This window comes from Vulpes lagopus, chromosome 6 (assembly GCF_018345385.1).
Source record: "Vulpes lagopus strain Blue_001 chromosome 6, ASM1834538v1, whole genome shotgun sequence".
Taxonomy (NCBI): Eukaryota; Metazoa; Chordata; class Mammalia; order Carnivora; family Canidae; genus Vulpes; species Vulpes lagopus.
Genome location: NC_054829.1, coordinates 114,638,114 through 114,645,344, shown reverse-complemented (window position 1 = coordinate 114,645,344; position 7,231 = coordinate 114,638,114). Strand labels below are relative to the sequence as shown.

General features: G+C 38.5%; 1 pseudogene; it reads right to left on the bottom strand.

Annotated features, from left to right (window-relative positions):
- Window positions 1-1,086: 1,086 nt before the first annotated feature.
- Window positions 1,087-1,907, bottom strand: LOC121493694 (annotated as a pseudogene).
- Window positions 1,908-7,231: the final 5,324 nt, after the last annotated feature.

Genomic DNA, 7,231 nt, shown 5'->3' with positions numbered 1-7,231 from the left:
GCAGCAGCAGGTTCTGAAAGTTGTTTCATGAAATTAAAGACTGGGGCTTAAATAATAAGGAAAAAGACATTTAGGAACTAAACAACGCAGACAGAAGTCATCTGTTATGAGTCTGAGGATTGTGCTTTCTGGTTTTTGAAGATCTTGCTACTTTATGAACAATCAAAAAGTTACACAATTTTGGCCTATCAATGTAGCAGGGGAGGTGAGGTTATAGATGTGCCTGGGTAATGGTCACAGGGATGGGAACCTCAAAGCCAGGCCTTGTCGAAACTGTGAACCTGAACTGGCCTTGAAGCAACTTCTGGGGAGCTAGGAGATTCACTGGTCTTTGATGGGAAAACACCATTTAAAGGATTATGGTGAAGAAATCACAGCCTTGACTTCCTGTCACTGAGAAAAAGCTCAGAGCCCTGTTTCTTCAGGAGGATGTGAGAAAGGCCCAAGCCCATTTATGTTACCCCTATGATTTTCAGGATCAACGCCACAAGGTGGCCCATGCTATAAACTCTTATTAGCAATGATTTGGGTTTGGAGGGGTACCGGTACTGTCATTCCAGAGTAGAGACAATATTTACTGGCGGGGAGGGGTGGTGGAGGGTGGAACTGGGGCCAGCAATCACTTTGCTCCACAGCAACAAAGACAATTACTCAGGAGGAGTTTGTAGGAGAAATGTTTCTATTAAGGGGGATGACAAATACAAATCCCTTTCACTTTGGTGATTACAGGCATCAGTGGCCACATTTTAATCCGGGAAAGGCATTCATGGGTTGGTTGGTGTTCCTGGGCAGGATTCAAAACTGAACTCGATGCCTGGCTACTGATTTGGTATCTGTTCTGTGGAAATGTCAGGATTTCTCAAATCCGATCCAAAACTACTATCTGCAGTGAGCTTGTTACGTCAGATCCTAAGTACAGATGGTTCCCGTCAATACATATAGTCATCAGAACGCTCTCTCCAGGTTACAAGGAGAGTGTTGCTGTGCTATAACACAGGGGACCTCAAAATGGAATTCCAGGTGAGTGCATAGTTAGTCTTCCTGGACGGGCCCACAGGATGGGAGCCACAGCTGTTTGTGCTGAGCTCAGTGTGCCTGCGCCACTTCCACTGGGGTCTTCAGGTCTGCAGTGGACTTGTCTAAAGAAGGTTTCTTGGAGTAATCTCACTCTCCAGAAATGGTGCTTCCTACTTGGACATTCGTAGATCCTACTTCAATTGCATGCTGGAAGTCCATGGACATGCCCATGCTCAGCTCCACCTGCCCAGGAGGGACACTCAGATTTTTACACAGCTCCTCTCCAGGGAGAGTAACACCTGGAAATCCGAATTTGGTCCTTGACTGAGATCATGTCCAAAGCTTCCTATGGTCATCAGCCCCACAAATTCCAGGCTGGGGCACTTGGCATTTATATGTTCCACCATGGATACTGTCTCTGAAGGCAGAAGGCCATGTTTATTCTGCTCTCCACTGGTGTTCACCTGGACCATAACCTTTAACCTTTCAGGAGGACCTTTTTTCCTGCCACGAACTGTTCACTTTGTCTGCCAACTTCACAGAATCCACTGTTTCCAGCATGAAGAGATTGGGGATGGCCATCAATTTGTTGACATTTTGTTTCTGTAGGCGGCCAATGAAGTGCCATTTGATCTCAGGACACGAAGACAGAATTTTAGGATTTGATGCTTTTTCTAGCAGTTCTTGAACATAGTTCTCCCCAAAAGTGTGCTGGCCATGACAGTAGGCTTCAATCACCATTTCCACAGGTTTTTTTTTGCTACTAGCCCAGGCTGGACGGCTGGAAGATCCCGTGGCCGCCACACCACCGCCTGCTGCACAAGCTCGTTCACTGTCCACAGTGCCAACCCGACTCCCAGCTCCGCCGACCTGCTGCCAGCTCTCCACATCCCCCAGGACCAACCCCCCATTTCACTTTTAAAGATAAGATTCTCTCAAGACATAAGTTTGGCCTCAAGTTTTCAACATGGACTAATTTTGAAAACATGCCAATTTTTAAAAATCTTATGGTCAAATTCTAACATCTGCCGATGCTAGCCAAAAGTCTAGCCCTCAAAAAGGAGAAAGGAAGCATAAAGAGAGGGTGCTTACCTTTACAAATGACTCTATGTGTCATTTAATAGATAAAATAAAATTAAAGTTATTTAATTAAAGTTAAATAAAATTGTTTAAAAATGATGCATTTCCACAAGGTGCTTATTTACATTTGTCTTAGAGTGCAAGTCTCTCTAGCAGAGCAAATCAGATAAATTAGAGAAAATTTGGTCACTCCTGGTTAAATCTTGAAAGCTTTGTAAAAGGACAGTAAAATAAATCTAAATGTGTCACATCAATATTCACCAATTGAATATTGGCCCTTGTCACCTCATACTAACATTAGTAAAGCTGAAAACCCTCTGTGGTTAACATGGCTCAAGTCCTCTTCCTAGTCACTGCAGTGCCTTCTAGAGTGTGACTTTCAGCTGCCACTTTTCTTTTCTTTTTTTTTTTTAAGAGTTTATTTATTTATTCATGAGAGACAGAGAGAGAGAGGCAGAGACACAGGCAGAGGGAGAAGCAGGCTCCATGCAGGGAGCCCGATGTGGGACTCGATCCCAGGACTCCAGGATTACGTCCTGGGCTGAAAGCTGCACAAAACCGCTGAGCCACCGGGGCTGCACTCAGCTGCCACTTTTCTAGTCAAAACTCTGCAGCTATTAGTTCTTGTAGCCTGACACTTATGACCTTGGGTAATCTGATCTGACTTGAGCACTAGCCCTATACTGTTCAGGTGCCAACTGATATCATTGCCAGTTATGATTTGCAAGGAAGACAGCGTATCCCTTCTTTCCTGGGAGCATATTATGTAAGGAGAAAGTTTTGAAAATGACAACTTCTGCTCTTCTCTACAGACCTTCACTGGGTCCTTTCTAAGGAGGCAAGATGACATATCTAACTGGGAGAATTTAGAATTGTATGAAGCATGCACTCTCCTGGTCTTTCCTGCTTAAAGTACGTTAGCTGAGCAGGCTCGGCCTTATTAGACCAGAAAAGCTGCAATTGGAATTAGGCACATTCAATTCTTAGAATAAGTGTTAAAAAGTGGTTATTTTTTGGTTATTTTTGGTTATTTTTCCTAAGCCAATCACTGTTACCCAGTCTTTGCAGTAATAATTTTGGTTCTATCTCTCTGACTCTTCTATTGCTGAACTAATTTATACTTCTTAATACAATGAAGGATGTGCCTAAATATCACTCTTTAAGTTCAAACATGAAACTATGTAAATCTCCTGTTTAGATCCCTTTGGTTACTTGCTAGTCACTAAATACATCATTCTTTCCTGTTCCTGTCTAGAACATGTTGTCCCCTCCTTCTTAAACAGCCTCCTGCCCATCCTCACCTGATCTAACTAACTAGACCTTGGTATCTTCCTCTGCCCATTTTACATCCCAGTGAATGACATCAATATACAACCAGCTGGCAATGTCAGAAATGCAGATGATACATCGACATCTCTTCATTCTTCTTCTTAAACTCATCAACAATCCTGCCAGTATCATCCTACAAGTCTCTGCTGAGTGTTTTCACTGGTCCTCATCACCACCACTACCTGAATAGAACCCTCTTCTTTATAGACCACTGCCATAGACCCTTAAGAAAGAGGTCTTCCTGCTTCCATAGTTGCTTTTTGCCTCCAAAGACTCTCAATCTTTCAGCCATAACGTCTTTTTATAAATGCAGATCTGATCCTGCACCACATCAAGATGTCCTGCCCAACAAGATGTATTTCCAGGAATATTTTATATATTCTAACTGCACATAAAGATATATTTTTTAAAAGGCAAATATGTACTTCCCTCTCCAGGATTAATTTACTTCTCTGGTCCCTTAGCTTTCTGCAAGCCAATTACTCTGGCTTTCTTACATCGTGAGGACTTGTCATGTTTCTCTTCATAGGGTTTTATACTTGCTTTTCCCTATGCCTGGAATGCTTTCCTCTCCACATGCTTAACTTTTAAAATTTCAGTTCACTTGCAACTTCTTTGCAAATCTTTTTTACTTTCTTGAATAGGAAAATGTTTCTATTTTATCCTTTTATAAATCACTATACCTCTATAGAATTTATCCCATTTGTAATTTGACATTTATATCTGTGATTATTTATAAAATGTGTATGTGTATTACCAAATGTAAGCCCTATGAGGACAGAGGCTGGATCTGATTTTTCTCATATAACACAGCTCTAGGACACAGAAGTTGCTCAATAAATATTTAAGTGAATGTAAAAATGCACAGATGGATGGACAAACTCCCAAAGGAGTTGCAGAACTGAATTAAAGTTCACTCTGGTGTACTGAGTGTTTTCCTTGAGAGAGCAAAGATGACCAGCCAGTCTTCAAGACTGTGCTATAATAGCCCTTGCTTGGTAACAACATCTCTTGGGAAAAGCTTTCTATAACAAAGAGTTATGTTTGTTTCCATAACAAAGGACAGCTTCCTTTCCCTGTCAAGGAAGGCAGGGAAATTTTTGGCAGAAACAATTGCACATGTAAAGATATAGAATTGTGGGAAATAAAATGGTGTTCAGAGAAGATTTAAGTACATTGATTTCACTGCAATATGATTTTCAAGGAAATAAACTGCTTAAATGTCAATACCAAATTTATTAGTTAATTAAAAAATCAATGTGAAATAGAATGAATGGAATAAAAGGTGTCAGCTTTCATGAAGCTTACATTGTAGGGTTGGTAAAGACAATTAAAGAGTAAAAATTTCCTCATTCATTGTGGGTAGTAAACATGGGTACAACAATTTTAGAAGATTGTCACTATCTACCCAAACTGAAGATACACCTATCTTTCACTTATGATTATATGTTACAAAATTACACAGTACTTTTCTAAACAAATATGTGTAAGTATGTTCATAGAAGCACTTTAAAGAAGCTGAGAAGTCATCAAAATATCCATAAACAGTTGAATAAATAAATCAGTATATTCATATAATGGAACATTGTAGAACAAAGAGCATGAACAAACTACAATTACAGGTAACAATAGAGATGAATCCACAGATGTGATGTTGAGCAATAGAAGCCAGCCAAAGATAAGAACTCATTGTATGAATTCATCCATATAAAGTTCAGAACAGGCAAAATTCATTCATGCTATAATAATACAGGATACAAGTTACTCTTGGGGGATTGGTGATTGAAAAGGAGCATAAGGGAGGGGGCACTTCATGACTGCTGACACTCTTCAGTCAGCAAGTACTGGTTTCAGGGTATATTCACTTTATAAAAACTAATTTAACTGTTCTTTCATAATTTATGCATTTTTCTATATGTGCATTAAATTAAAGATAATGTTTTCTACTTTTTCTATTTGCCTTTTTAATTTCTTCTTGAGCCAATCTTTATCATTTATATTTTTCATTTATCTATATCATTTATATTTATCATTTATCATTTATATCTTTATCAAATATATTTATATTTATATTATCATTTATCATTAATATATTTATATTAATCATTTCAGCTAAATTTTCTAATTTAATGGTCTAAAATTATTTCCAACATTATTGTATTATGTTTAAATCTTGACTGTATCTATAAATATTCCTTTTCAACTTTCCTATTATTTAGGCTTTCCACTTTTTCTTTCTCTTAAAAGAAATTTATCTATTTTGTTAAAATTATTTTAAACAGACTAGTTTTTTAGAATAGTTTTAGGTTCGTGGCAAAATTGAAAAGGTACAGAGACTTCCTATACACCTCCTGCTCCTACACATGCATGACCTCCCTCATTGTCCACATCCCTCACCAGAGTGGTACATTTGTCATAACTGATGAACCTATACTGACCATCATAATCACCCAAAGTCCATAGTTAACATTAGGGTTCAATCTCAATGTCATATATTCTATGGGTTTGGACACATGTATAATGACATGTACCCACCATTATAATACCGTACATAGCAGTTGCACTACCTTTAAAAGTCCTCTGTGCTCTGCCTTTTCATCCCACTTGCCTCCCTACTCCCTTTTATCCACACTGATCTTTTCACTGTCTTCATAGTTTTGCCTTTTCCAAAATGTCACATCATTACAATCATATGTGTAGCCTTTTCAGTTGGCTTCTTTCATTTAGGAATATGCACTTAAATTTCCTCCATGTCTTTTTACAGCCTGACAGATTTCTTTTTAGCTTTAAATAATATCCCATTATCATCCTTATCATAATTTATTTATCCTTTTACCTACTGAAGAACATCTTGGTTGCTTCCAGGTTTGAGCAATTATGAGTAATATTAACCTTTTCAAAGAATAGCATTAGTTTCATTGGCCAGTGTATCATCCCCAATTAAAAGATGAGTCCTAGAGAGGTTATTGACTTGCCTGAAGTTACAGAGGTAGTCTGAGACTGCTCTCCTAACTGTCCAACATACTGCCTTACTCAGTGAACACACACATATTTCTAAATAAAACAAAACACACACACACACAAATTGTGTAAAGATAAACCATGAACTTACATAGGTATACTTGCAGAAAGGACATTAGAATTGATTGGTACTGTAGAAAGTAAAACATAAATTAACATTCCCTGTAATGTTTAAGATACATTCCTATATTTTTTATGTTACTTATGGAATTGAATTAACTTAAAAATAAGAAATGATGTAAACGAAACATTAAATCAGTGCTTTCTGATCCTCCTCTTATCATCAATCAAACCAACCACCTTGCAGAGCCAGACTTTCCCACGTAAGCAGTAGAATCCTCCATTTTTTTTGTTTTTTTTTTTTTTTGGTGTTTTTTTTTTTCTGAGATCTATTTATTTATTTGAGAGAGAGAGAGAGAGAGAGAGAGAGCAATGGAGTGAGGGGCAGAAGGAAAGAGAATCCTCAAGCAGACTCCCCACTGAGTGTGGAGTCTGACTCAGGGCTTGATCCCAGAACCCAGAGATCATGACCTGAGCTGAAACCAGGAGTCAGCCACTCAACTGAAAAGAACTTCTAAATGTGTGAGTTGTGTAAAAATAAACCGCAGTAAAGGTGCATGGTGAAATATTGAAAGCTTTCCTTTTGATATCATTACATGACAAAGATGCCACTATCATCAGTTTGAGTTAATGTCTCATCAGTGGTTCTCTCCAAAAGGAGCAAAGGAGAAATTAGGTATATGACAGCACTGGCATTACATATCACTGGGGAAAAAACTGACCA